This window comes from Leuresthes tenuis, unplaced genomic scaffold, assembly GCF_036924035.1.
Source record: "Leuresthes tenuis unplaced genomic scaffold, fLeuTen1.0.hap1 SCAF_1, whole genome shotgun sequence".
NCBI classification, from domain to species: domain Eukaryota; kingdom Metazoa; phylum Chordata; class Actinopteri; order Atheriniformes; family Atherinopsidae; genus Leuresthes; species Leuresthes tenuis.
Window position 1 is genome coordinate 11,300,462 of NW_027325355.1, and position 24,478 is coordinate 11,324,939.

The 24,478-nt window shown below is 45.4% G+C and overlaps 1 protein-coding gene, 17 non-coding genes and 14 pseudogenes across 18 annotated transcripts in view; all 32 read right to left on the reverse strand.

Moving 5' to 3' along the window:
- LOC140296621 (uncharacterized) overlaps positions 1-24,478 on the reverse strand; it is a 581,862-nt gene that overhangs the window by 535,785 nt on the left and 21,599 nt on the right. The gene's annotated exons all lie outside the window — the stretch shown is intronic.
- LOC140313737 (5S ribosomal RNA) lies at positions 157-275 on the reverse strand. The gene has a single exon (XR_011917085.1). It is a non-coding gene; the product is annotated as a 5S ribosomal RNA (ribosomal RNA).
- LOC140276755 (5S ribosomal RNA) lies at positions 545-663 on the reverse strand (annotated as a pseudogene).
- LOC140279489 (5S ribosomal RNA) lies at positions 933-1,051 on the reverse strand (annotated as a pseudogene).
- Positions 1,321-1,439, reverse strand: LOC140299062 (5S ribosomal RNA). Its single transcript, XR_011914647.1, has one exon. It is a non-coding gene; the product is annotated as a 5S ribosomal RNA (ribosomal RNA).
- Positions 1,709-1,827, reverse strand: LOC140315239 (5S ribosomal RNA). Its single transcript, XR_011917262.1, has one exon. It is a non-coding gene; the product is annotated as a 5S ribosomal RNA (ribosomal RNA).
- Positions 2,100-2,218, reverse strand: LOC140313819 (5S ribosomal RNA). The gene has a single exon (XR_011917094.1). It is a non-coding gene; the product is annotated as a 5S ribosomal RNA (ribosomal RNA).
- On the reverse strand, positions 2,491-2,609 carry LOC140298771 (5S ribosomal RNA). Its single transcript, XR_011914387.1, has one exon. It is a non-coding gene; the product is annotated as a 5S ribosomal RNA (ribosomal RNA).
- Positions 2,879-2,997, reverse strand: LOC140299088 (5S ribosomal RNA; annotated as a pseudogene).
- On the reverse strand, positions 3,267-3,385 carry LOC140298057 (5S ribosomal RNA). Its single transcript, XR_011913738.1, has one exon. It is a non-coding gene; the product is annotated as a 5S ribosomal RNA (ribosomal RNA).
- LOC140299063 (5S ribosomal RNA) lies at positions 3,655-3,773 on the reverse strand. Its single transcript, XR_011914648.1, has one exon. It is a non-coding gene; the product is annotated as a 5S ribosomal RNA (ribosomal RNA).
- On the reverse strand, positions 4,043-4,161 carry LOC140268914 (5S ribosomal RNA; annotated as a pseudogene).
- LOC140299064 (5S ribosomal RNA) lies at positions 4,431-4,549 on the reverse strand. Its single transcript, XR_011914649.1, has one exon. It is a non-coding gene; the product is annotated as a 5S ribosomal RNA (ribosomal RNA).
- LOC140315360 (5S ribosomal RNA) lies at positions 4,819-4,937 on the reverse strand. Its single transcript, XR_011917263.1, has one exon. It is a non-coding gene; the product is annotated as a 5S ribosomal RNA (ribosomal RNA).
- LOC140312204 (5S ribosomal RNA) lies at positions 5,207-5,325 on the reverse strand (annotated as a pseudogene).
- On the reverse strand, positions 5,595-5,713 carry LOC140312211 (5S ribosomal RNA; annotated as a pseudogene).
- On the reverse strand, positions 5,983-6,101 carry LOC140299813 (5S ribosomal RNA; annotated as a pseudogene).
- LOC140296418 (5S ribosomal RNA) lies at positions 6,371-6,489 on the reverse strand (annotated as a pseudogene).
- Positions 6,759-6,877, reverse strand: LOC140298314 (5S ribosomal RNA). Its single transcript, XR_011913972.1, has one exon. It is a non-coding gene; the product is annotated as a 5S ribosomal RNA (ribosomal RNA).
- LOC140313886 (5S ribosomal RNA) lies at positions 7,147-7,265 on the reverse strand. The gene has a single exon (XR_011917101.1). It is a non-coding gene; the product is annotated as a 5S ribosomal RNA (ribosomal RNA).
- On the reverse strand, positions 7,535-7,653 carry LOC140276763 (5S ribosomal RNA; annotated as a pseudogene).
- LOC140279500 (5S ribosomal RNA) lies at positions 7,923-8,041 on the reverse strand (annotated as a pseudogene).
- Positions 8,311-8,429, reverse strand: LOC140315482 (5S ribosomal RNA). The gene has a single exon (XR_011917264.1). It is a non-coding gene; the product is annotated as a 5S ribosomal RNA (ribosomal RNA).
- Positions 8,702-8,820, reverse strand: LOC140313958 (5S ribosomal RNA). The gene has a single exon (XR_011917105.1). It is a non-coding gene; the product is annotated as a 5S ribosomal RNA (ribosomal RNA).
- Positions 9,093-9,211, reverse strand: LOC140300207 (5S ribosomal RNA; annotated as a pseudogene).
- On the reverse strand, positions 9,481-9,599 carry LOC140299099 (5S ribosomal RNA; annotated as a pseudogene).
- Positions 9,869-9,987, reverse strand: LOC140298058 (5S ribosomal RNA). Its single transcript, XR_011913739.1, has one exon. It is a non-coding gene; the product is annotated as a 5S ribosomal RNA (ribosomal RNA).
- Positions 10,257-10,375, reverse strand: LOC140299065 (5S ribosomal RNA). The gene has a single exon (XR_011914650.1). It is a non-coding gene; the product is annotated as a 5S ribosomal RNA (ribosomal RNA).
- LOC140298373 (5S ribosomal RNA) lies at positions 10,645-10,763 on the reverse strand. Its single transcript, XR_011914027.1, has one exon. It is a non-coding gene; the product is annotated as a 5S ribosomal RNA (ribosomal RNA).
- LOC140288415 (5S ribosomal RNA) lies at positions 11,039-11,147 on the reverse strand (annotated as a pseudogene).
- On the reverse strand, positions 11,417-11,535 carry LOC140298319 (5S ribosomal RNA). The gene has a single exon (XR_011913978.1). It is a non-coding gene; the product is annotated as a 5S ribosomal RNA (ribosomal RNA).
- On the reverse strand, positions 11,805-11,913 carry LOC140288416 (5S ribosomal RNA; annotated as a pseudogene).

The window sequence follows — 24,478 nt, forward strand, 5'->3', positions numbered from 1 at the left end:
GATGTGATTATTACCTGCAGTTGAAACTGAGACTCTCAGATCACTTCTTGTCTGCCAACAAAGCAGCAGCAGCTGAAGATGACCAACTTCCTCATGTGTCACAGGGTGATCAGACGTTGCAACAAAAGACATGCATGTGGTAGAGAGAAGAGAAAAAGCTTACAGCACCTGGTATTCCCAAGCAGTCTCCCATCCAAGTACTAACCAGGCCCAACCCTGCTTGGCTTCCGAGATCAGACGAGGTCGGGCATATTCAGGGTGGTGTGGCCGTAAGCAACAATATCTGTGAACAATGTGCATTATATCGGTACTGGAATCATACAGTTCCTCTATGTAACCAGATAATTGCCCAGAAAGGCTAACTTGTAGTGGGCACATCTTCTTCCCTGACGTGATTATTACCTGCAGTTGAAACTGAGAATCTCAGATCACTTCGTGTCTGCCAACATAGCAGCAAAAGCTGAAGATGACCAACTTCCTCATGTGTCACATGGTGATCAGACGTTGCAACAAAAGACATGCAGGTGGTAGAGAGAAGAGAAAAAGCTTACAACACCTGGTATTCCCAAGTAGTCTCCCATTCAAGTACTAACCAGGCCCAACCCTGCTTGGCTTCCTGGATCAGACGAGGTCGGGTATATTCAGGGTGGTGTGGCCGTAAGCAACAATATCTGTGAACAATGTGCATTATATAGGTACTGGAATCATACGGTTACTCTATGTAACCAGATAATTGCCGAGAAAGGCTGATATGTAGTGGGCACATCTTCATCCCTGATGTGATTATTACCTGCAGTTGAAACTGAGAATCTCAGATCACTTCGTGTCTGCCAACAAAGCGGCAGCAGCTGAAGTTGACCAACTTCCTCATGTGTCACAGGGTGATCAGACGTCTCAACAAAAGACATGCAGGTGGTAGAGAGAAGAGATAAAGTTTACAGCACCTGGTATTCCCAAGCAGTCTCCCGTCCAAGTACTAACCAGGCCCAACCCTGCTTGGCTTCCGAGATAAGACGAGGTCGGGCATATTCAGGGTGGTGTGGCCGTAAGCAACAATGTCTGTCACAAATGTGCATTATATAGGTACTGGAATCATACTGTTCCTCGATGTAACCAGATAATTGCCGAGAAAGGCTAACTTGTAGTGGGCACATCTTCATCCCTGATGTGATTATTATCTGTAGTTGAAACTGAGACTCTCAGATCACTTCTTGTCTGCCAACAATGCAGCAGCAGCTGAAGATGACCAACTTCCTCATGTGTCACAGGGTGATCAGACGTTGCAACAAAAGACATGCAGGTGGTAGAGAGAAGAGAAAAAGCTTAGAGTACCTGGTATTCCCAAGCGGTCTCCCATCCAAGTACTAACCAGGCCCAACCCTGCTTGGCTTCCGAGATCAGACGAGGTCGGGCATGTTCAGGGTGGTGTGGCCGTAAGCAACAATATCTGTGACAAATGTGCATTATATAGGTACTGGAATCATACAGTTCCTCGATGTAACCAGATAATTGCCGAGAAAGGCTAACTTGTAGTTGGCACATCTTCTTCCCTGACGTGATTATTATCTGCAGTTGAAACTGAGAATCTCAGATCACTTCGTGTCTGCCAACAAAGCAGCAGCAGCTGAAGATGACCAACTTCCTCATGTGTCACAGGGTGATCAGACGTCTCAACAAAAGACATGCAGGTGGTAGAGAGAAGAGAAAAAGCTTACAGCACCTGGTATTCCCAAGCGGTCTCCCGTCCAAGTACTAACCAGGCCCAACCCTGCTTGGCTTCCGAGATCAGACGAGGTCGGGCATATTCAGGGTGGTGTGGCCGTAAGCAACAATGTCTGTGACAAATGTGCATTATATAGGTACTGGAATCATACAGTTCCTCTATGTAACCAGATAATTGCCGAGAAAGGCTAACTTGTAGTGGGCACATCTTCATCACTGATGTGATTATTATCTGTAGTTGAAACTGAGACTCTCAGATCACTTCGTGTCTGCCAACAATGCAGCAGCAGCAGCTGAAGATTACCAACTTCCTCGTGTGTCACAGGGTGATCAGACGTTGCAACAAAAGACATGCAGGTGGTAGAGAGAAGAGAAAAAGCTTACAGCACCTGGTATTCCCAAGCAGTCTCCCATCCAAGTACTAACCAGGCCCAACCCTGCTTGGCTTCCGAGATCAGACGAGGTCGGGCATATTCAGGGTGGTGTGGCCGTAAGCAACAATATCTGTGAACAATGTGCATTATATAGGTACTGGAATCATACGGTTCCTCGATGTAACCAGATAATTGCCGAGAAAGGCTAACTTGTAGTGGGCACATCTTCATCCCTGATGTGATTATTATCTGTAGTTGAAATTGAGACTCTCAGATCACTTCTTGTCTGCCAACAATGCAGCAGCAGCAGCTGAAGATGACCAACTTCCTCATGTGTCACAGGGTGATCAGACGTCTCAACAAAAGACATGCAGGTGGTAGAGAGAAGAGAAAAAGCTTACAGCACCTGGTATTCCCAAGCGGTCTCCCATCCAAGTACTAACCAGGCACAACCCTGCTTGGCTTCCGAGATCAGACGAGGCCGGGCATGTTCAGGGTGGTGTGGCCGTAAGCAACAATGTCTGTGACAAATGTGCATTATATAGGTACTGGAATCATACAGTTCCTCGATGTAACCAGATAATTGCCGAGAAAGGCTAACTTGTAGTGGGCACATCTTCATCCCTGATGTGATTATTATCTGCAGTTGAAACTTAGAATCTCAGATCACTTCGTGTCTGCCAACAAAGCAGCAGCAGCTGAAGATGACCAACTTCCTCATGTGTCACAGGGTGATCAGACGTTGCAACAAAAGACATGCAGGTGGTAGAGAGAAGAGAAAAAGCTTACAGCACCTGGTATTCCCAAGCGGTCTCCCATTCAAATACTAACCAGGCCCAACCCTGCTTGGCTTCCTGGATCAGACGAGGTCGGGTATATTCAGGGTGGTATGGCCGTAAGCAACAATATCTGTGAACAATGTGCATTATATAGGTACTGGAATCATACGGTTCCTCTATGTAACCAGATAATTGCAGAGAAAGGCTAACTTGTAGTGGGCACATCTTCTTCCCTGACGTGATTATTATCTGCAGTTGAAACTGAGAATCTCAGATCACTTCGTGTCTGCCAACAAAGCAGCAGCAGCTGAAGATGACCAACTTCCTCATGTGTCACAGGGTGATCAGACGTCTCAACAAAAGACATGCAGGTGGTAGAGAGAAGAGAAAAAGCTTACAGCACCTGGTATTCCCAAGCGGTCTCCCGTCCAAGTACTAACCAGGCCCAATCCTGCTTGGCTTCCGAGATCAGACGAGGTCGGGCATATTCAGGGTGGTGTGGCCGTAAGCAACAATGTCAGTCACAAATGTGCATTATATAGGTACTGGAATCATACAGTTCCTCGATGTAACCAGATAATTGCCGAGAAAGGCTAACTTGTAGTGGGCACATCTTCATCCCTGATGTGATTATTATCTGTAGTTGAAACTGAGACTCTCAGATCACTTCTTGTCTGCCAACAATGCAGCAGCAGCTGAAGATGACCAACTTCCTCATGTGTCACAGGGTGATCAGACGTTGCAACAAAAGACATGCAGGTGGTAGAGAGAAGAGAAAAAGCTTAGAGTACCTGGTATTCCCAAGCGGTCTCCCATCCAAGTACTAACCAGGCCCAACCCTGCTTGGCTTCCGAGATCAGACGAGGTCGGGCATGTTCAGGGTGGTGTGGCCGTAAGCAACAATATCTGTGACAAATGTGCATTATATAGGTACTGGAATCATACAGTTCCTCGATGTAACCAGATAATTGCCGAGAAAGGCTAACTTGTAGTTGGCACATCTTCTTCCCTGACGTGATTATTATCTGCAGTTGAAACTGAGAATCTCAGATCACTTCGTGTCTGCCAACAAAGCAGCAGCAGCTGAAGATGACCAACTTCCTCATGTGTCACAGGGTGATCAGACGTCTCAACAAAAGACATGCAGGTGGTAGAGAGAAGAGAAAAAGCTTACAGAACCTGGTATTCCCAAGCGGTCTCCCGTCCAAGTACTAACCAGGCCCAACCCTGCTTGGCTTCCGAGATAAGACGAGGTCGGGCATATTCAGGGTGGTGTGGCCGTAAGCAACAATGTCTGTCACAAATGTGCATTATATAGGTACTGGAATCATACTGTTCCTCGATGTAACCAGATAATTGCCGAGAAAGGCTAACTTGTAGTGGGCACATCTTCATCCCTGATGTGATTATTATCTGTAGTTGAAACTGAGACTCTCAGATCACTTCTTGTCTGCCAACAATGCAGCAGCAGCTGAAGATGACCAACTTCCTCATGTGTCACAGGGTGATCAGACGTTGCAACAAAAGACATGCAGGTGGTAGAGAGAAGAGAAAAAGCTTAGAGTACCTGGTATTCCCAAGCGGTCTCCCATCCAAGTACTAACCAGGCCCAACCCTGCTTGGCTTCCGAGATCAGACGAGGTCGGGCATGTTCAGGGTGGTGTGGCCGTAAGCAACAATATCTGTGACAAATGTGCATTATATAGGTACTGGAATCATACAGTTCCTCGATGTAACCAGATAATTGCCAAGAAAGGCTAACTTGTAGTTGGCACATCTTCTTCCCTGACGTGATTATTATCTGCAGTTGAAACTGAGAATCTCAGATCACTTCGTGTCTGCCAACAAAGCAGCAGCAGCTGAAGATGACCAACTTCCTCATGTGTCACAGGGTGATCAGACGTCTCAACAAAAGACATGCAGGTGGTAGAGAGAAGAGAAAAAGCTTACAGCACCTGGTATTCCCAAGCGGTCTCCCGTCCAAGTACTAACCAGGCCCAACCCTGCTTGGCTTCCGAGATCAGACGAGGTCGGGCATATTCAGGGTGGTGTGGCCGTAAGCAACAATGTCTGTGACAAATGTGCATTATATAGGTACTGGAATCATACAGTTCCTCTATGTAACCAGATAATTGCCGAGAAAGGCTAACTTGTAGTGGGCACATCTTCTTCCCTGTTGTGATTATTATCTGCAGTTGAAACTGAGAATCTCAGATCACTTCGTGTCTGCCAACAAAGCAGCAGCAGCTGAAGATGACTGACTTCCTCATGTGTCACAGGGTGATCAGACGTTGCAACAAAAGACATGCAGGTGGTAGAGAGAAGAGAAAAAGCTTACAGCACCTGGTATTCCCAAGTAGTCTCCCATCCAAGTACTAACCAGGCCCAACCCTGCTTGGCTTCCGAGATCAGACGAGGTTGGGCATGTTCAGGGTGTTGTGGCCGTAAGCAACAATATCTATGAACAATGTGCATTATATAGGTACTGGAATCATACGGTTCATCTATGTAACCAGATAATTGCCGAGAAAGGCTAACTTGCAGTGGACACATCTTCATCCCTGATGTGATTATTATCTGTAGTTGAAACTGAGAATCTCAGATCACTTCGTGTCTGCCAACAAAGCAGCAGCAGCTGAAGATGACCAACTTCCTCATGTGTCACAGGGTGATCAGACGTTGCAACAAAAGACATGCAGGTGGTAGAGAGAAGAGAAAAAGCTTACAGCACCTGGTATTCCCAAGTAGTCTCCCATCCAAGTACTAACCAGGCCCAACCCTGCTTGGCTTCCGAGATCAGACGAGGTTGGGCATGTTCAGGGTGTTGTGGCCGTAAGCAACAATATCTATGAACAATGTGCATTATATAGGTACTGGAATCATACGGTTCATCTATGTAACCAGATAATTGCCGAGAAAGGCTAACTTGCAGTGGACACATCTTCATCCCTGATGTGATTATTATCTGTAGTTGAAACTGAGAATCTCAGATCACTTCGTGTCTGCCAACAAAGCAGCAGCAGCTGAAGATGACCAACTTCCTCATGTGTCACAGGGTGATCAGACGTTGCAACAAAAGACATGCAGGTGGTAGAGAGAAGAGAAAAAGCTTACAGCACCTGGTATTCCCAAGCAGTCTCCCACCCAAGTACTAACCAGGCCCAACCCTGCTTGGCTTCTGAGATCAGATGAGGTTAGGCATGTTCAGGGTGGTTTGGCCATAAGCGACAATGTCTCTGACAAATGTGCATTATATAGGTACTGGAATCATACAGTTCCTCTATGTAACCAGATAATTGCCGAGAAAGGCTGATATGTAGTGGGCATATCTTCATCCTTGATGTGATTACTACCTGTAGTTGAAACTGAGAGTCTCAGATCACTTCGTGTCTGCCAACAAAGCAGCAGCAGCTGAAGATGACTGACTTCCTCATGTGTCACAGGGTGATCAGACGTTGCAACAAAAGACATGCAGGTGGTAGAGAGAAGAGAAAAAGCTTACAGCACCTGGTATTCCCAAGCCGTCTCCCATCCAACTACTAACCAGGCCCAACCCTGCTTGGCTTCCTAGATCAGATGACGTCAGACATGTTCAGGGAGGTGTGGCCGTAAGCAACAATATCTGTCACAAATGTGCATTATATAGGTACTGGAATCATACGGTTACTCTATGTAACCAGATAATTGCTGAGAAAGGCTGATGCGTATTGGGCACATCTTCTTCCCTGTCGTGATTATTCTCTCCAGCGGAAACTGAGAGTCTCAGATCACTTCGTGTCTGCCAACAAAGCAGCAGCAGCTGAAGATGACCGACTTCCTCATGTGTCACAGGGTGATCAGACGTTGCAACAAAAGACATGCAGGTGGTAGAGAGAAGAGAAATAGCTTACAGCACCTGGTATTCCCAAGCAGTCTCCCATCCAAGTACTAACCAGGCCCAACCCTGCTTGGCTTCTGAGATCAGACGAGGTCGGGCATGTTCAGGGTGGTGTGGCCGTAAGCAACAATGTCTGTGAACAATGTGCATTATATAGGTACTGGAATCATACGGTTACACTATGTAACCAGATAATTGCCGAGAAAGGCTGATATGTAGTGGGCACATCTTCATCCCTGATGTGATTATTACCTGCAGTTGAAACTGAGACTCTCAGATCACTTCTTGTCTGCCAACAAAGCAGCAGCAGCTGAAGATGACCAACTTCCTCATGTGTCACAGGGTGATCAGACGTTGCAACAAAAGACATGCATGTGGTAGAGAGAAGAGAAAAAGCTTACAGCACCTGGTATTCCCAAGCAGTCTCCCATCCAAGTACTAACCAGGCCCAACCCTGCTTGGCTTCCGAGATCAGACGAGGTCGGGCATATTCAGGGTGGTGTGGCCGTAAGCAACAATATCTGTGAACAATGTGCATTATATCGGTACTGGAATCATACAGTTCCTCTATGTAACCAGATAATTGCCCAGAAAGGCTAACTTGTAGTGGGCACATCTTCTTCCCTGACGTGATTATTACCTGCAGTTGAAACTGAGAATCTCAGATCACTTCGTGTCTGCCAACATAGCAGCAAAAGCTGAAGATGACCAACTTCCTCATGTGTCACATGGTGATCAGACGTTGCAACAAAAGACATGCAGGTGGTAGAGAGAAGAGAAAAAGCTTACAACACCTGGTATTCCCAAGTAGTCTCCCATTCAAGTACTAACCAGGCCCAACCCTGCTTGGCTTCCTGGATCAGACGAGGTCGGGTATATTCAGGGTGGTGTGGCCGTAAGCAACAATATCTGTGAACAATGTGCATTATATAGGTACTGGAATCATACGGTTACTCTATGTAACCAGATAATTGCCGAGAAAGGCTGATATGTAGTGGGCACATCTTCATCCCTGATGTGATTATTACCTGCAGTTGAAACTGAGAATCTCAGATCACTTCGTGTCTGCCAACAAAGCGGCAGCAGCTGAAGTTGACCAACTTCCTCATGTGTCACAGGGTGATCAGACGTCTCAACAAAAGACATGCAGGTGGTAGAGAGAAGAGATAAAGTTTACAGCACCTGGTATTCCCAAGCAGTCTCCCGTCCAAGTACTAACCAGGCCCAACCCTGCTTGGCTTCCGAGATAAGACGAGGTCGGGCATATTCAGGGTGGTGTGGCCGTAAGCAACAATGTCTGTCACAAATGTGCATTATATAGGTACTGGAATCATACAGTTCCTCGATGTAACCAGATAATTGCCGAGAAAGGCTAACTTGTAGTTGGCACATCTTCTTCCCTGACGTGATTATTATCTGCAGTTGAAACTGAGAATCTCAGATCACTTCGTGTCTGCCAACAAAGCAGCAGCAGCTGAAGATGACCAACTTCCTCATGTGTCACAGGGTGATCAGACGTCTCAACAAAAGACATGCAGGTGGTAGAGAGAAGAGAAAAAGCTTACAGCACCTGGTATTCCCAAGCGGTCTCCCGTCCAAGTACTAACCAGGCCCAACCCTGCTTGGCTTCCGAGATCAGACGAGGTCGGGCATATTCAGGGTGGTGTGGCCGTAAGCAACAATGTCTGTGACAAATGTGCATTATATAGGTACTGGAATCATACAGTTCCTCTATGTAACCAGATAATTGCCGAGAAAGGCTAACTTGTAGTGGGCACATCTTCATCACTGATGTGATTATTATCTGTAGTTGAAACTGAGACTCTCAGATCACTTCGTGTCTGCCAACAATGCAGCAGCAGCAGCTGAAGATTACCAACTTCCTCGTGTGTCACAGGGTGATCAGACGTTGCAACAAAAGACATGCAGGTGGTAGAGAGAAGAGAAATAGCTTACAGCACCTGGTATTCCCAAGCAGTCTCCCATCCAAGTACTAACCAGGCCCAACCCTGCTTGGCTTCCGAGATCAGACGAGGTCGGGCATATTCAGGGTGGTGTGGCCGTAAGCAACAATATCTGTGAACAATGTGCATTATATAGGTACTGGAATCATACGGTTCCTCGATGTAACCAGATAATTGCCGAGAAAGGCTAACTTGTAGTGGGCACATCTTCATCCCTGATGTGATTATTATCTGTAGTTGAAATTGAGACTCTCAGATCACTTCTTGTCTGCCAACAATGCAGCAGCAGCAGCTGAAGATGACCAACTTCCTCATGTGTCACAGGGTGATCAGACGTCTCAACAAAAGACATGCAGGTGGTAGAGAGAAGAGAAAAAGCTTACAACACCTGGTATTCCCAAGCGGTCTCCCATCCAAGTACTAACCAGGCACAACCCTGCTTGGCTTCCGAGATCAGACGAGGCCGGGCATGTTCAGGGTGGTGTGGCCGTAAGCAACAATATCTGTGACAAATGTGCATTATATAGGTACTGGAATCATACAGTTCCTCGATGTAACCAGATAATTGCCGAGAAAGGCTAACTTGTAGTGGGCACATCTTCATCCCTGATGTGATTATTATCTGCAGTTGAAACTTAGAATCTCAGATCACTTCGTGTCTGCCAACAAAGCAGCAGCAGCTGAAGATGACCAACTTCCTCATGTGTCACAGGGTGATCAGACGTTGCAACAAAAGACATGCAGGTGGTAGAGAGAAGAGAAAAAGCTTACAGCACCTGGTATTCCCAAGCGGTCTCCCATTCAAATACTAACCAGGCCCAACCCTGCTTGGCTTCCTGGATCAGACGAGGTCGGGTATATTCAGGGTGGTATGGCCGTAAGCAACAATATCTGTGAACAATGTGCATTATATAGGTACTGGAATCATACGGTTCCTCTATGTAACCAGATAATTGCAGAGAAAGGCTAACTTGTAGTGGGCACATCTTCTTCCCTGACGTGATTATTATCTGCAGTTGAAACTGAGAATCTCAGATCACTTCGTGTCTGCCAACAAAGCAGCAGCAGCTGAAGATGACCAACTTCCTCATGTGTCACAGGGTGATCAGACGTCTCAACAAAAGACATGCAGGTGGTAGAGAGAAGAGAAAAAGCTTACAGCACCTGGTATTCCCAAGCGGTCTCCCGTCCAAGTACTAACCAGGCCCAATCCTGCTTGGCTTCCGAGATCAGACGAGGTCGGGCATATTCAGGGTGGTGTGGCCGTAAGCAACAATGTCAGTCACAAATGTGCATTATATAGGTACTGGAATCATACAGTTCCTCGATGTAACCAGATAATTGCCGAGAAAGGCTAACTTGTAGTGGGCACATCTTCATCCCTGATGTGATTATTATCTGTAGTTGAAACTGAGACTCTCAGATCACTTCTTGTCTGCCAACAATGCAGCAGCAGCTGAAGATGACCAACTTCCTCATGTGTCACAGGGTGATCAGACGTTGCAACAAAAGACATGCAGGTGGTAGAGAGAAGAGAAAAAGCTTAGAGTACCTGGTATTCCCAAGCGGTCTCCCATCCAAGTACTAACCAGGCCCAACCCTGCTTGGCTTCCGAGATCAGACGAGGTCGGGCATGTTCAGGGTGGTGTGGCCGTAAGCAACAATATCTGTGACAAATGTGCATTATATAGGTACTGGAATCACACAGTTCCTCGATGTAACCAGATAATTGCCGAGAAAGGCTAACTTGTAGTTGGCACATCTTCTTCCCTGACGTGATTATTATCTGCAGTTGAAACTGAGAATCTCAGATCACTTCGTGTCTGCCAACAAAGCAGCAGCAGCTGAAGATGACCAACTTCCTCATGTGTCACAGGGTGATCAGACGTCTCAACAAAAGACATGCAGGTGGTAGAGAGAAGAGAAAAAGCTTACAGAACCTGGTATTCCCAAGCGGTCTCCCGTCCAAGTACTAACCAGGCCCAACCCTGCTTGGCTTCCGAGATCAGACGAGGTCGGGCATATTCAGGGTGGTGTGGCCGTAAGCAACAATGTCTGTGACAAATGTGCATTATATAGGTACTGGAATCATACAGTTCCTCTATGTAACCAGATAATTGCCGAGAAAGGCTAACTTGTAGTGGGCACATCTTCATCACTGATGTGATTATTATCTGTAGTTGAAACTGAGACTCTCAGATCACTTCGTGTCTGCCAACAATGCAGCAGCAGCAGCAGCTGAAGATTACCAACTTCCTCGTGTGTCACAGGGTGATCAGACGTTGCAACAAAAGACATGCAGGTGGTAGAGAGAAGAGAAAAAGCTTACAGCACCTGGTATTCCCAAGCAGTCTCCCATCCAAGTACTAACCAGGCCCAACCCTGCTTGGCTTCCGAGATCAGATATTTTCAGGGTGGTGTGGCCGTAAGCAACAATGACTGTGACAAATGTGCATTATATAGGTACTGGAATCATACTGTTCCTCGATGTAACCAGATAATTGCCGAGAAAGGCTGATATGTAGTTTGCACATCTTCATCCCTGATGTGATTATTATCTGTAGTTGAAACTGAGAATCTCAGATCACTTCGTGTCTGCCAACAAAGCAGCAGCAGCTGAAGATGACCAACTTCCTCATGTGTCACAGGGTGATCAGACGTCTCAACAAAAGACATGCAGGTGGTAGAGAGAAGAGAAAAAGCTTACAGCACCTGGTATTCCCAAGCGGTCTCCCATCCAAGTACTAACCAGGCCCAACCCTGCTTGGCTTCCGAGATCAGACGAGGTCGGGCATGTTCAGGGTGGTGTGGCCGTAAGCAACAATGTCTGTGACAACTGTGCATTATATAGGTACTGGAATCATACAGTTCCTCGATGTAACAAGATAATTGCCGAGAAAGGCTAACTTGTAGTGGGCACATCTTCATCCCTGATGTGATTATTATCTGCAGTTGAAATTTAGAATCTCAGATCACTTCGTGTCTGCCAACAAAACAGCAGCAGCTGAAGATGACCAACTTCCTCATGTGTCACAGGGTGATCAGACATCTCAACAAAAGACATGCAGGTGGTAGAGAGAAGAGAAAAAGCTTACAGCACCTGGTATTCCCAAGCAGTCTCCCATCCAAGTACTAACCAGGCCCAACCCTGCTTGGCTTCCGAGATCAGATATTTTCAGGGTGGTGTGGCCGTAAGCAACAATGACTGTGACAAATGTGCATTATATAGGTACTGGAATCATACTGTTCCTCGATGTAACCAGATAATTGCCGAGAAAGGCTGATATGTAGTTTGCACATCTTCATCCCTGATGTGATTATTATCTGCAGTTGAAACTGAGAATCTCAGATCACTTCGTGTCTGCCAACAATGCAGCAGCAGCAGCTGAAGATGACCAACTTCCTCATGTGTCACAGGGTGATCAGACGTTGCAACAAAAGACATGCAGGTGGTAGAGAGAAGAGAAGAGAAATAAAAGGACACCTTTACTCAAACTCATTTTGACAGGTGACCTCTGACCTCTTATCGATCAATCAAATTAATATGACAGGTGACCTTTGTTTGACATCCGTTTGCTGACATCTGGGGATATGACTTTTGACCTCTTATCGATCGATCAAGCTATTTTTACGTGTGACCTCTGTTTGACATAGATTAGCCATCTGTTGAAGAGATCTTTGACATCTAAGGAAGGGGGAGTTTATGGCTAGGGTTAAGAATGATTACAGCTAAAGTCAGGAGGTTGTGAGAAATATATTAGTTGAATGTTTAAATAAGAGAAAGGGTTAGGGTTAATCGAAAAGGTTAAGTTGTAGAAGCGGTCAGCATTTTAACAGCTTCAAAGACCGGTCCCTGTAAGGTAAAGATGGGAAAATAATTAGATGTGTGGGGTGGGGTATTGTTCGACCCCCAGGTTTGAGGGCCAATGGGTGGACAGGGGAGGGGTTTCGAGAAAAGGATAAAAACCCTGAGACAGTCAGTGTGTAGAGAACGACTTTGGGGTGAAAGATAGCTGATTCAAGATGCCGAGGACAAGAAGCAGAGTGAGTGTAGAGGATAAATCTACGCAGGCCCCGGAGAGGACGTGTGCTCTGCGGTCTCTCATTTGTGAGACTCCGGTAACGATAATTGAAGATCAGCCCTTGGTACCTAATGCTCCCAAGAAAAGGATGGTGTTTCTGTGCAGAACGCAGCAACCGCCGCCCGTGTCTCTACGGGAAGAATGGTCACTGGAGCCTTATGGACTGCGGGGAAGATGGGGCTATGTGTTCATGTATGAAACAGGTGACCTCTGTCTGTATCAGCTTGACGAGGGTGGTGAGAAGCCGGGACCTCTGACCACTGTGGGTATGCTAACTTCCAACGACTGGGGAGTGTTGAAACTAGCGATACCGCGTCATAGAGAAGGAGGCATGGGCTCGGCTGAGGAGGTGTTAACAGTGAAAGAAGAACCCGAAGAAATCCCGGCAACGTCTGCAGCCAAACGGCCGAGACTGGAGAGTCCGAGACTGAGGAATCCTCTGGATGATGCTGAGCTGGCCAAAACAAGGATGGTTTTCACTGCTGTGTGGCAATCGAAAACAGGCGTTACAGGCCGTTGGTTCTTCCGTGCAAGCCACCGGAAATCTAATGAGAATGAAGACGGGGATCTTTTTGTTCTTGAGTGCTATAACTCTGACTGTGGTGTGTTTAGGACGCTGTTAGCAATACCTCATGCAGCCTGGGTGGAGAAGATGAATGATATAGCGGATCGAGTTTCCACGCTGTTCCGCAGTTGCCAGAACTGGGGTGAGATTCTAGCAGTCAAGAAAACCCTGGCTGTGTAGACCTCCCTCCGCTGAGAACCCTCCTCCTCAACCTCAATAACCACACCCCCTTCAGGTTTATAAGGACACACTCCAGCACAGGTCATACACCGATCAACACGAGGAACAGGATGAGAACTAGCGTCCAGAAGACATTGTGCGAGGAGATCGCTGACCGCGATCTGGAGAATGCTTCTCCGTCGCTATTGATGCATACAGGGAGTCCTTCGGCAACATCCACATCACCGCAGTTTGGATCACCAGACAGCGACAGATACTACCTGGAGCCGTATCACCCTCCTTCACCAGCGACTTCGTCTGAGTCTTTCTTCTCCTCCAACTCCTCCTCTTCTCTCGAGATCGAGTTCTCAAATTCGGCGCCTGATGACCGCTGCTTAACGCTCTACCCGATAGGATCCACCGTGGCCGTAACAACGGAGGAAGCTAAATCTAACGAAATGGAGGACTCTCAGCTTCCACCAGGCCAGGGGTCCCCTGCACACACTCAGGATGCCGGAGGAGAGGGTGAGGACGAGTTTGATGGATGGGTCCCCTCAGGTTTCATCAAAGTTGTGAAAACTGCAGTGATACACCTCTTGAACGAGACCATCAAAAAATTTATGATTGAATCATGCTACGGGTGTAGTGTCGATCACCCTAGTTTACGCCAACATCAGTGCAAGGATGTCCTCGAGGACGACTTTTTTCATGACCATTACTACACTCTGATGCGGAGACTTTATAATCAACGATTCGTTGCTTCCATTCAACATCTTCTAACTGCGCGTAACATTTGTGAAGATGATGCCAGAGTCAGGGCTGTGGCAGAAGCTTACTTGTACGAACTAACTCTGGTGAAACAAATCAACACTTCTATACACGATATGTACGAGCAGTTGATTGGAGATGATGTAAAGAAATTGCAGCAGCTTCAAACCATGACAAAGTTCTGGGAGGGTTAAAAGAGGGGTGTTACATTCCTTCTTTCCATCAGCCGGATGTGTTTAGACTAATATTGTATTCGTGTGATGTTTTTATAACATTTAACTTTTCTTAAATCCTATATTACTAGCATTCCTGCTTTTTGTGATCATTTGTATGTGTGTGCGTGTGTGTATTATTACACATTAGAGAAAAAATAAAAGGTTGAAATATACTTGCGTTTTGTGTTTTCTGTCATTACAAGCCAGAGTTTGTATAAGGTGAGATGGCTGAAACGAGATTAATGAAAAAGGTTTTCTACGATCCTATCCACCCTGGTAGTTTTGGGGGAGTAGAGAGGTTGCGTAAAGCTGTACAGGACGAAACGGGTAAGAAAGTCGCGTGCGAAAAAGTGCAAGACTTCTTATCAGAGCAAGATGCATATACTCTACATCAGTGGTTCTCAAACTTTTTCGTTCATTCCCCACTTTGGACAAGCGGGACTTTTCAAGCCCCACCTGGCCCCATCGTCCCAACACAATGCCAGTGAAATACGCCAAGCTTAACATTTTCAAGTAACATCATGCTGTATCTAAATTCTAACTCAATAACATCAAGACAAGATTGACAAGACAGGTGAGCAAGTGAACACAGCAAAGCTACAAGCTTAAAATGTTTCAATTTATTAAAGTAACATCAAGTAACATCCTGTTGTATCTAAATTCTAACAACATCAAATAACCGCAAGTTCAAAAATAAAGAAAAAAAGTGCAGCTGTGTCATAAGTTGCAACAAGTTAAAAAATAGAGAAAATAAAAGTGCCACTTCGCAATCTGTTAAAAAAAAGAAGAGAAATACATTTGGTGAACAGGTGAACATATGATTGTTATCCCTGCATTAGTGGCTGCAGTGAGCCTGTTTTGCATTGCACATCTTTTCAAAGCGGGGTTGCAGGCTTGATACCGCCACTCTCAAGTCATGCTCAATGTTCAGCTGAGATCTGTATTTTGTCTTCAGTGAAGCAACAGCTGAACAGCCCATCTCACAGAGATATGATGTTGCAAAGGGAAGCAGAATGCACGCAGCTCTCTGCCCGATGAGTGGATACTCCCTCTCCACTCCAAACCAGAATTCACTCAGTCTGAGCCTTAAACCTCAGTCTCAGGGTGGAGTCAGATGTCATCTCAATAAACTGGTCCTCCTCAGCAGAGCTAAAATCAGCAGGTGCTGCAGGCAGAATATAAATAAATGAGCTTGCTTGTCATTGCATAATAAACACAAATCTGTTTGCCAACAATCCATTCCAGTTAGTTGGTAGCAAACATCATAAATAAAATGTCAAAATACCAACCTGCTGCATTGAATGGATCCATAACCCAGGCATACTGAGCACTGTTGATTGGGAAGTATTTTTGAAACAATCCTCTCAGGGAAGAGATGTGCTGCTTAATACATGGGATCACTGTGGTGGCTCCAGAATCAGTGGTTTCAGCAACTTCACTCAGGTTCTCAAAGACATCTATGTTTGGCTGATCGAGGCGCCTGCCCCATACCTCGAGCTTTCGGGAGAATGCTGTGACCTTGTCTGCCAGGTGAGGTAGGTGCTTGTCTTTGCCTTGAAGCTGAAGATTTAATTCATTCAGCTTGCCAAACACATCGCTGAGGTAGGCCAGTTTAAGCAGAAATTGTTCATCACAGAACTTGCTTGCAGCCTCATACATGTGCTCCTCCTCCAAGAACATCCGAATCTCTGCCCTGAGCTCAAAGACACGCGACAGCACTTTACCCCGGGAGAGCCACCTTGCTTCACTGTGAAACAGCACAGATGTGTGATCAGCTCCCATTTCCTCACAAAGTGCGGAGAACAGTCGCGCTTTCAGGGGTCGGATTTTGATCAAATTCACCACGCTCACAACTTCTGTCAAAACCTCATTTAGTTCAGGGCTGAGCTGTCTTGACGCGAGCGCTTCCCTGTGAATAACACAGTGCGTCCAGTGCGCATCTGTCGCAACCCTCTTTATTAGCGCCTGCAGCCCGTTTCTTGACCCTGCCATTGTCTGTGCGCCATCAGAGCAAAAGCCCACACAGTTTTCCCATTTAAGATGGTGTTCTTTGAGGTAACTGTCCATGATCTTAAACAGCTCATCAGCTGTGGCTCTATTTTTTTATGTATTTGCAAAAGAGCAACTCCTCGCACAGTGACTCGCAATTCACAAAGCGCACGTACGAGATGAACAGGCAGTCTTTATTGCTGTCAGTAGCTTCGTCCACTTGTAATGCAAAACGACTTTCTTTTAATTTTTCTATGAGTTGTTCCTCAAGATCACTTGAAATGTCCCCTATACGTCTCGCAATTGTCGTTTGACAGTGGGACAGCTTTTAATTTAGCTGCGCTTGTCTCGTCAAGCATAACTGACACCATGTCTAAAGCAGCGGGGAGAATGAGCTGCTCAGCAATTGTGTGTGTTTTTTTGCATTGTGCAATTCTGTATGCAACTCTATATGAAGCCATCTGTGCTTTACCGTTTACTGATGCAGCTTTTATCATGCGATTCTCCTGTTGACGGTATTCTGCCAGTTTTCTTTGAAAGAAATCAATGGACTTATTGACGTGACTGGGGTGTGTGGTCTCTAGGTGTCTTCTTAATTTGTTGGGTCTCATGCTGTCTGCTGCTAGCGGTTTAAGACACAGAACACACATGGGTCTCTCCTCTGCCCCCACCGCCGTTGCCGTGAATCCAAGAGCAAGATACCCTTCATCATATTTCCTTTTTGGTTGGCTTTTTGGTTGATGAGGCCCGTCTGGTTTGTGTCTCTCTGCTGGCGCTGGTTCGACAACTTTTGTGGTCCGTGTCACAAATTTATCCATGTTGTTATTGCCTCCGCTCGTCTGCTACCCATCGGCGCGAAAGTTTCCCTCCCACAAACGGCTTCTGTCCAATCCTACGTTAGCAACCGTAACTATGCACAAGAGTCCAGTCAAGCTTTCGGCAAATGTTGAGTTCCTTTCGTTTGAACTTCGCCAACATTTAATCTGGTGAATGTATCTTTCAAAAAGCTTATTGTAAAAAAAATTATAAAGATAGGCATAAAAGGGAAATATTTCCTCCCGTTTGGCGCGCCCCACCTGTCACGTCTCTATTCCCCACCAGTAGGGCGCGCCCCACACTTTGAGAACCGCGGCTCTACATAAACCTGCAAGAATACATTTTCCGAGAAATAGAGTTTTTGTCACCAGCCCCTTAAAACAATTCCAAGCAGATCTCTGCGACATGCAGGCCTTGGCTGAGTACAATGACGGGTATAATTATCTATTAACCGTCATTGACGTGTTTTCAAAGAAGGCTTACGTTCGCACTATGAAGAGAAAAACAGCCGCAGAGGTCGTAAAGGCTTTTGAATCTGTTTTTAGAGAAAGCGAGACCCCTAAAAAACTTCAAACTGATGCGGGGAAAGAATTTTTTAACAAAAAATTTAAGGCATTATTAGAGAACCACAGAGTTGTGCATTTTGCTACTCCGAGCGAGGTAAAGGCATCTGTGATTGAGAGGTTTAACCGCACGTTAAAAACCAGGATGTGGAGATATTTTACTGCTAATAACACACGTCGATACGTCGACGTCCTGCAGGATCTCGTGGAAAGTTACAACCACAGTTACCACACGAGCATCAAAATGAAGCCTGTAGAAGTGACTCTAGAAAACACCTTTAAAGTTTTTCAGAACCTGTACGGCTCTGCACGCGATCGATATTGCAAGGACTCAAGGATAAAGTTTAAAAAAGGAGATCTTGTAAGAATATCTAAACTGCGAGGCGTGTTTGACAAGAAATATGAACAAAGTTTTACAGACGAAGTGTTTACAGTGACCGAGCAGCTTGCACGATCTCCCCCTGTGTACAAACTCAAAGATTTTGATGGAGAAGCTATTGAAGGTTCATTTTACGCGGAGGAGATTCAAAAAGTTAAACTGAATAAAGACAAGATGTATCAAGTGGAGAAGATATTAAAACGACGCAACATCAGGGGTGTAAAACAGGTTTTTGTCCGTTGGAAAAACTGGCCTGAGAAATTCAACAGCTGGGTCAGAGCCAGTGACCTTCACGAGGTATAAAGGGGGCCATCGCTACTCCTAGCCCGCTACATTACACCATGAACCGAACGGTAGAGGATGAGGGGTTTTATATCACCCTGCCCTCCAACGCTAGTCTCAACGTCTTTAAGAATAATACCAGTTCCAGTTTCCGCGTGGATTTAGCCCAGCATATCGATTTGGAAGGTTCGTGGCAGGTTGCCTTGACGGAGATTTCTTATCCGTACACATGGCATAACGCCCCCAAGGACCAGGGTTTTTTTGAATGGAGGAAAGCGGGGCTGGAAAATTTCTACCGCCACAATATAGGATGGGGACATTTCAAGGATTTGAATCAGCTCAAAGCCGAGATTGAGGGTCACCTTAGAAAAATAGGTTCTGATATTTATTTAGTCGTGAACACGGTGGAAAATAGACTCGTGTATCAGGCAGGTGGCCAGTACCACCTGCGTTTTTATCCACCACTGAGCTACATGCTAGGTGTGGAGCCTGGCAAATGGATCGTGTTTGATAAAAGGAGTGCCCCTTACCCGATGGATTTAAAAGCAGGTTTCTACCAGCTTTACTGTTACAGCGATGTGGTTGCTCCTCAGATAGTCGGCGATGCTTATGCCCCGCTCTTGCGAACAGCTAGAGTAGAGGGTAAGTTTGGCGATATAATTACGCATACTTTTAACCCGGTCAACTATCTACCTGTAGCAAAGAGGCATATTGAAAACATCCACATAGAGATTAAAACGGATCAAAACACTCCGGTAAATTTTACTTATGGGAAAACCGTTGTGAGACTACACTTCCGACCCGTGATATCACAACGAGTAATGAAATGATGGTCATTCACTCTAATATCACAGAGAGAGTAAGAGGTAATATATATATATATAAAAACGGGTTGATCACAGACTCATTAGTCACTATCAAACAAACGTTCAGTCAGAGGTCACCTCAGTGTCTGTGTCTGTGTCAGGAGGAGGACGACAAAACAAAGCAACATGGTTCAGATAAACATGAGGGATGATCCTCACCGCTTCGTAAACTATTACCAGAACCAGGTCGGAGGTACCCTGCCTGGTTTTTATGGAGCACCTGTAATGTACGGTCGTGGAATAGGTTCTATATTTTCAAAATTATTTCGCTTCGTAGCCCCCCTTGTTAAAAAAGGTTTTGCTATAGCTAAGCCTCATCTGAAAACAGCAGCTACAAACATTGCCTCAGATGTCATAGGCAAAACCATGAGAAGGATCTCTGGTCCTGCAGAGACGGGAGGACAAGAAGGATCGGGTATCATGGTTCTGTCACGAAGACCAAGAAAGCGGCCGCCGGGTGAACGTGTGAGGAGGTCACAAATAGTGAGGCCGCTCAAAAGAAAGAAGTCAGTTGGAAGGATCAAGCCTAAAGGGAGGAAGTCTGCACGGAGCAGGGATATATTCCACTGAATCATAAATAGAGAGAGAAAGAGAGTGAAACATGGCTCTTTTGCATCACAAATCCCCTGAGTGCACCCTGGCAGAACTGGACTTATTTTCAGTCCCTATGACCCAGCTTTCTATCGAGGATAAGATCTACACGGAAATTATGCCTCTATCCGCTATTACTGAGAATGGTCCGATTGAGTTTTTTATACCGGGAGATGGTGAAAAGTATCTGGATCTCAACGATACCTTGTTACATCTACGCGTGAAGATCACCAATGCAGACGGCACAAACTTGGCGAACGACGCACCTGTGGGTCTCATCAATTATCCTCTCAATACACTATTCAGTCAATGCGATGTTACTCTGGGTGATAGATTAATTTCACAGTCTAGTGCCACCCACCATATAGAGCTATGATCGAGACTCTGCTAAACTTTTCTGAAGACACGTTAAAGAGTCAGTTCAGCGCTGGTCTTTATTGTAAAGACACAGCCGGCGCCATAGACTCTATAGTAACCAATAATGGGCCAAACAGAGGGCTAAACCAGAGGGCTCTCTGTACAGCTAATTCCAGAGAAGTACACCTATTGGGCCCCCTCCATGGGGATATCTTTTTCTGCGAAAGGCTCCTGCTGAACTCTGTGGATATGAGAGTTAAACTAACCAGAGCCAGTGAGGCCTTCTATCTCATGGGAACCAGAGACTCGACTTACCGATTAATGATATTAGGAGCCTCTCTTTTTATCAAAAAAGTTTCCGTCTCCCCCGCTGTTCGTTTAGGCCACACATCGGCCTTAATGAGAGGAAACGCTCTCTACCCACTGTCACGAGTGAATGTAAAAACATACTCCATCCCTGAAAATTCGAGGATATGCAATCAGGAGAATCTCTTTTTGGGAGCGATGCCTAAATATATTGTTTTAGGTATGGTGCACCACGAGGCATTCACGGGAAGAAGGGACTTGTCACCCTTCAACTTTAAACATATGGATATAGAGTATCTAGCTCTTTGTCAGGATGGTAAACAAGTTCCCGCCAAGGCGTTCCAGCCTCAGTTCAACCAAGGCATTTCAGTCCGGGAATTTTACAATTTGTTCACAGCGACAGGTCGTCATTTAAAAGATCTCCCTCTGAGTATCACACGTGAAGAATTTAACAACGGTTACTCGCTGTTTATCTTTAATCTCAATCCTGGTGAGGATAGCGACGCCTTGTCACCTGTTTCTAATGGGAATTTAAGACTGGAGGCGAGGTTTAGAGTTCCGCTACCTCACACCACAACCCTCATTGTCTACGCATGTTACGATTCCATTTTGGAGATCAACTCAAGAAGACAGGTGCTGGTGGACTATTATTAAAAGAGTAAGCATGAATAACCACCAACTGGAGAGCCTGTTGCACCATCTACTGGGTGACCTATTTTGTGGCGTGTGGGCTAGTGACCAACTCCCCTTGCTCACACAAACGTTTACAAAGCCGGCTTACTTCATTGTGAACACACATCCTTCTCACATGCCTGGGGAGCATTGGCTAGCTCTGACTCTGGAGGAGAACGGTCAAGCCACCTTTTTCGACTCTTACGGGCTACCGCCAGATTTTTCTCACTACCCCTCAGACATTGTGTCATTTCTGAAAGACCGATCCCTGAAGATAACGTACCATAATCGCCAACTTCAGAACACCTTGTCCACCGTGTGCGGTCAGCAGTGCGTTTATTACCTCTGCCACCGGGCGTGCGGAATGTCTCTGCAGCAAGTATTATCCTCCTACAGTGACGATGTTCTTAAAAATGATGTGATGGTATCTAACTTTGTGAAAAAATATCAGAGATGCATCAGAAAGCACAGTGCTACCTCATTTCATCACGGAGCCTGTTCTTTACAGATGTTCAAAGAGTGCTATAAATTGTGAATGCATGAAAGTGATGACTCTGTAGACTCTGAAAATTGGAATCAATAAAAATTTTTTATTGAGAACAAATGACGGTATCATTTTATTCATTTCTTACAGAAATTTATGGTGAAAAGGTAACCCAGCGCGGAGGTTTTATCTTTTTATGCAGACTATGTTCATCTGCAGCCTCGTCTCGCTCACCATGTCCAGATCTTAAAAAATGTGGGGAGAGGGTTATCTTCTTCTTCGGTTTTACAGATGGTATTTTCTCTATTCCGCTCGACTCTGTTTTGAGACGACGATATTGTTCACGGGCTTGCGGATTATTCACAGAGGATAAAGGTATGTTCAGTTCATTCAGAACATTGAGAAAACTTGTCCAGCCTGCTGGTTGCATGGTTTGGGCTTTTCTTTTAAAAGGGAGCAGAAGGTTTTTAAGTAAATCAACCAAATGTGATCCTCTCACAACCTGCCTCTGATAAACAAATTCTCCTCTGGTGGTCCAGCCATTTCTCTCAGATAATTTCCTCAAGATGTATTCACCATTTCTGCGATCGCGCTTTGGAAGGATTTTTAATACCTCACTCGCCGTTGCATCCAATTCTAGCTGATCGGGCTCGTGAACACGATCCGTCTCACGGGAATCTGATTCAGGTATTGGATCATTAAGACTGTTTCGCTGAAGAGTCACAGTCATCCGCGGCTCCTCCATCTGACCTTGCTTGATTAGGGTGAGGTATCTTTGCAGCAGGGCGTCGTATTTCTTAATTTTTTCATAAGAGGTCATTCCTGACTCGTCGAGTATCGCTCTCATTTTACTATCCAAATCATCCTCCGCCGTCTGTCTGGTAGAAGTCTCTGACTGACTCAAGTGTTTGAACTGATGAGGTGAGATGAGAAACATCTTTTGTGCTGTCCTGAGCGACATCTTATCTTCTAACGATTCCGGCCACTAGATCCCCAATTACAGGTGCAAGAGCCGTTAGGATGGGGAGAATAAACCCTCCTCCTTGACTTTTGAGAGCCAGCTGCTTACGTTTTAAACCGGTTCTCTTATCAGCCAGCAGTCTGATAACTTTCTTTTGCTTTTTCAAACTCCGATACTGGGGAGGGGATAGCTTAATGTTACCCTTTAAAATATTCAGAGCAATCTCACACAAAGCTTTAAGAAAGTCGGGTGAACAATGGCCGAGAATGTCCTTACGTTTCTGAGGTGTGGCGTGGTACAGAGCTCGGAGTAACGGAGCATTCCTTTTTATACGGGCTGACATGATAAATTACTATGCTTTCGGAACATAGACAACTGGCCACTGACTAGGAAGTAAACCCGTTCTCAGTCTGTATTGTTCTGGGCATGAGTGGGTCAGGTCGACGATTAAATACCCGTGCGGCTCTCTGGTGGCGTCCTCAAAGCTCTCCAGAAAAATAGCTTTCTCTGAGGGGAAGATTTGACGGGCTAGTATATTCACCTGCAATCTATCTCTGGAATTCTTAAACAGCACCAGGTAGTTACTGTTCAGGCTGATGGTGCGACTGTATTTCCCTTGATGAAATACATTTTGAGTCAACATCATGACACTCATATTTCTGTGATGTCTGTACTGTGTGAAAATTTTTACCACTTCAGGATGGTCTGAAGCCTGAAAAATGACATCGTCCAGAATAACCAAGTGCTTACAATCAGGAGGGAACAGATTTTCATCTTCAAAAGAATGAGGCAATCCTTCCACAAATTTGATGTTTTTATTCAACCGCTGCAGTTCAGCATACAGTGGTTGGAAAGAGGTATAAATCCAAACAATATTATCCGGTACAACATCCATGACATGGTTACACTTTTTTAAAACACTTTTAACAAAAAATGATTTTCCACATCCGCTGGGCCCCACAATCAGACATGAAAAAGGAGTCTTTAGTCTGGGGTCAAAATCAATCTCCTTCATATCAGAAAATTGCGGCATTTTTATTTATTTTTTTTTTTTTCCCTCTCTTAACCACCTTAATACCTTAATAACCGAAAGGCAGAGTTGTACCGTCAGGAAAAAGGGGTCTCTTGTCATACACCACCCGGAACTTTTTCTGGAATGTCACATTTTTTAACAGAAACCCCTTTTTATCTCTTCTGATGGTACGCTGAGGGGTCTCGATCACCGTTTCTCTGGAGTCAGCCAAGTATCCCTCCACTAACTCTTTGACGCTGTCAAAGTTGACCTTCTCGCTGCATTCATGCGTCTGAGTGATGCCTTTAACGCGCATCGATACTTTTTTCTGATTTCTGGTCTGGTAGGCGTAACTCTTGGGTCCTGCTGCAACAAATTCCTGAATTGTGTCACCTCCCAGCTCGTCGGTCAAATCCCCCAGATAGTTTCCCAGTTTCAGTGGAGTCTCACCTTTTTTCACCACATAGATCAGACTGTCTGTGTCTATGTAGAGAATTTTGTCCTGCATTACTTCCAGACAGCTGTACAGTTTTAAACGTGCATATGCGGTGGTAAATGCTGCAATGAATACATTGTTTACCTTGTTGGGTGGAGCGATGCACCGTTTGTTGTAAGTCCACTGCAACATGCACATGTCAGGGTTTAGAAAGTGGAAGTAGGCTATCTTGTATTTACCCGAGAACATGAAATTAAAA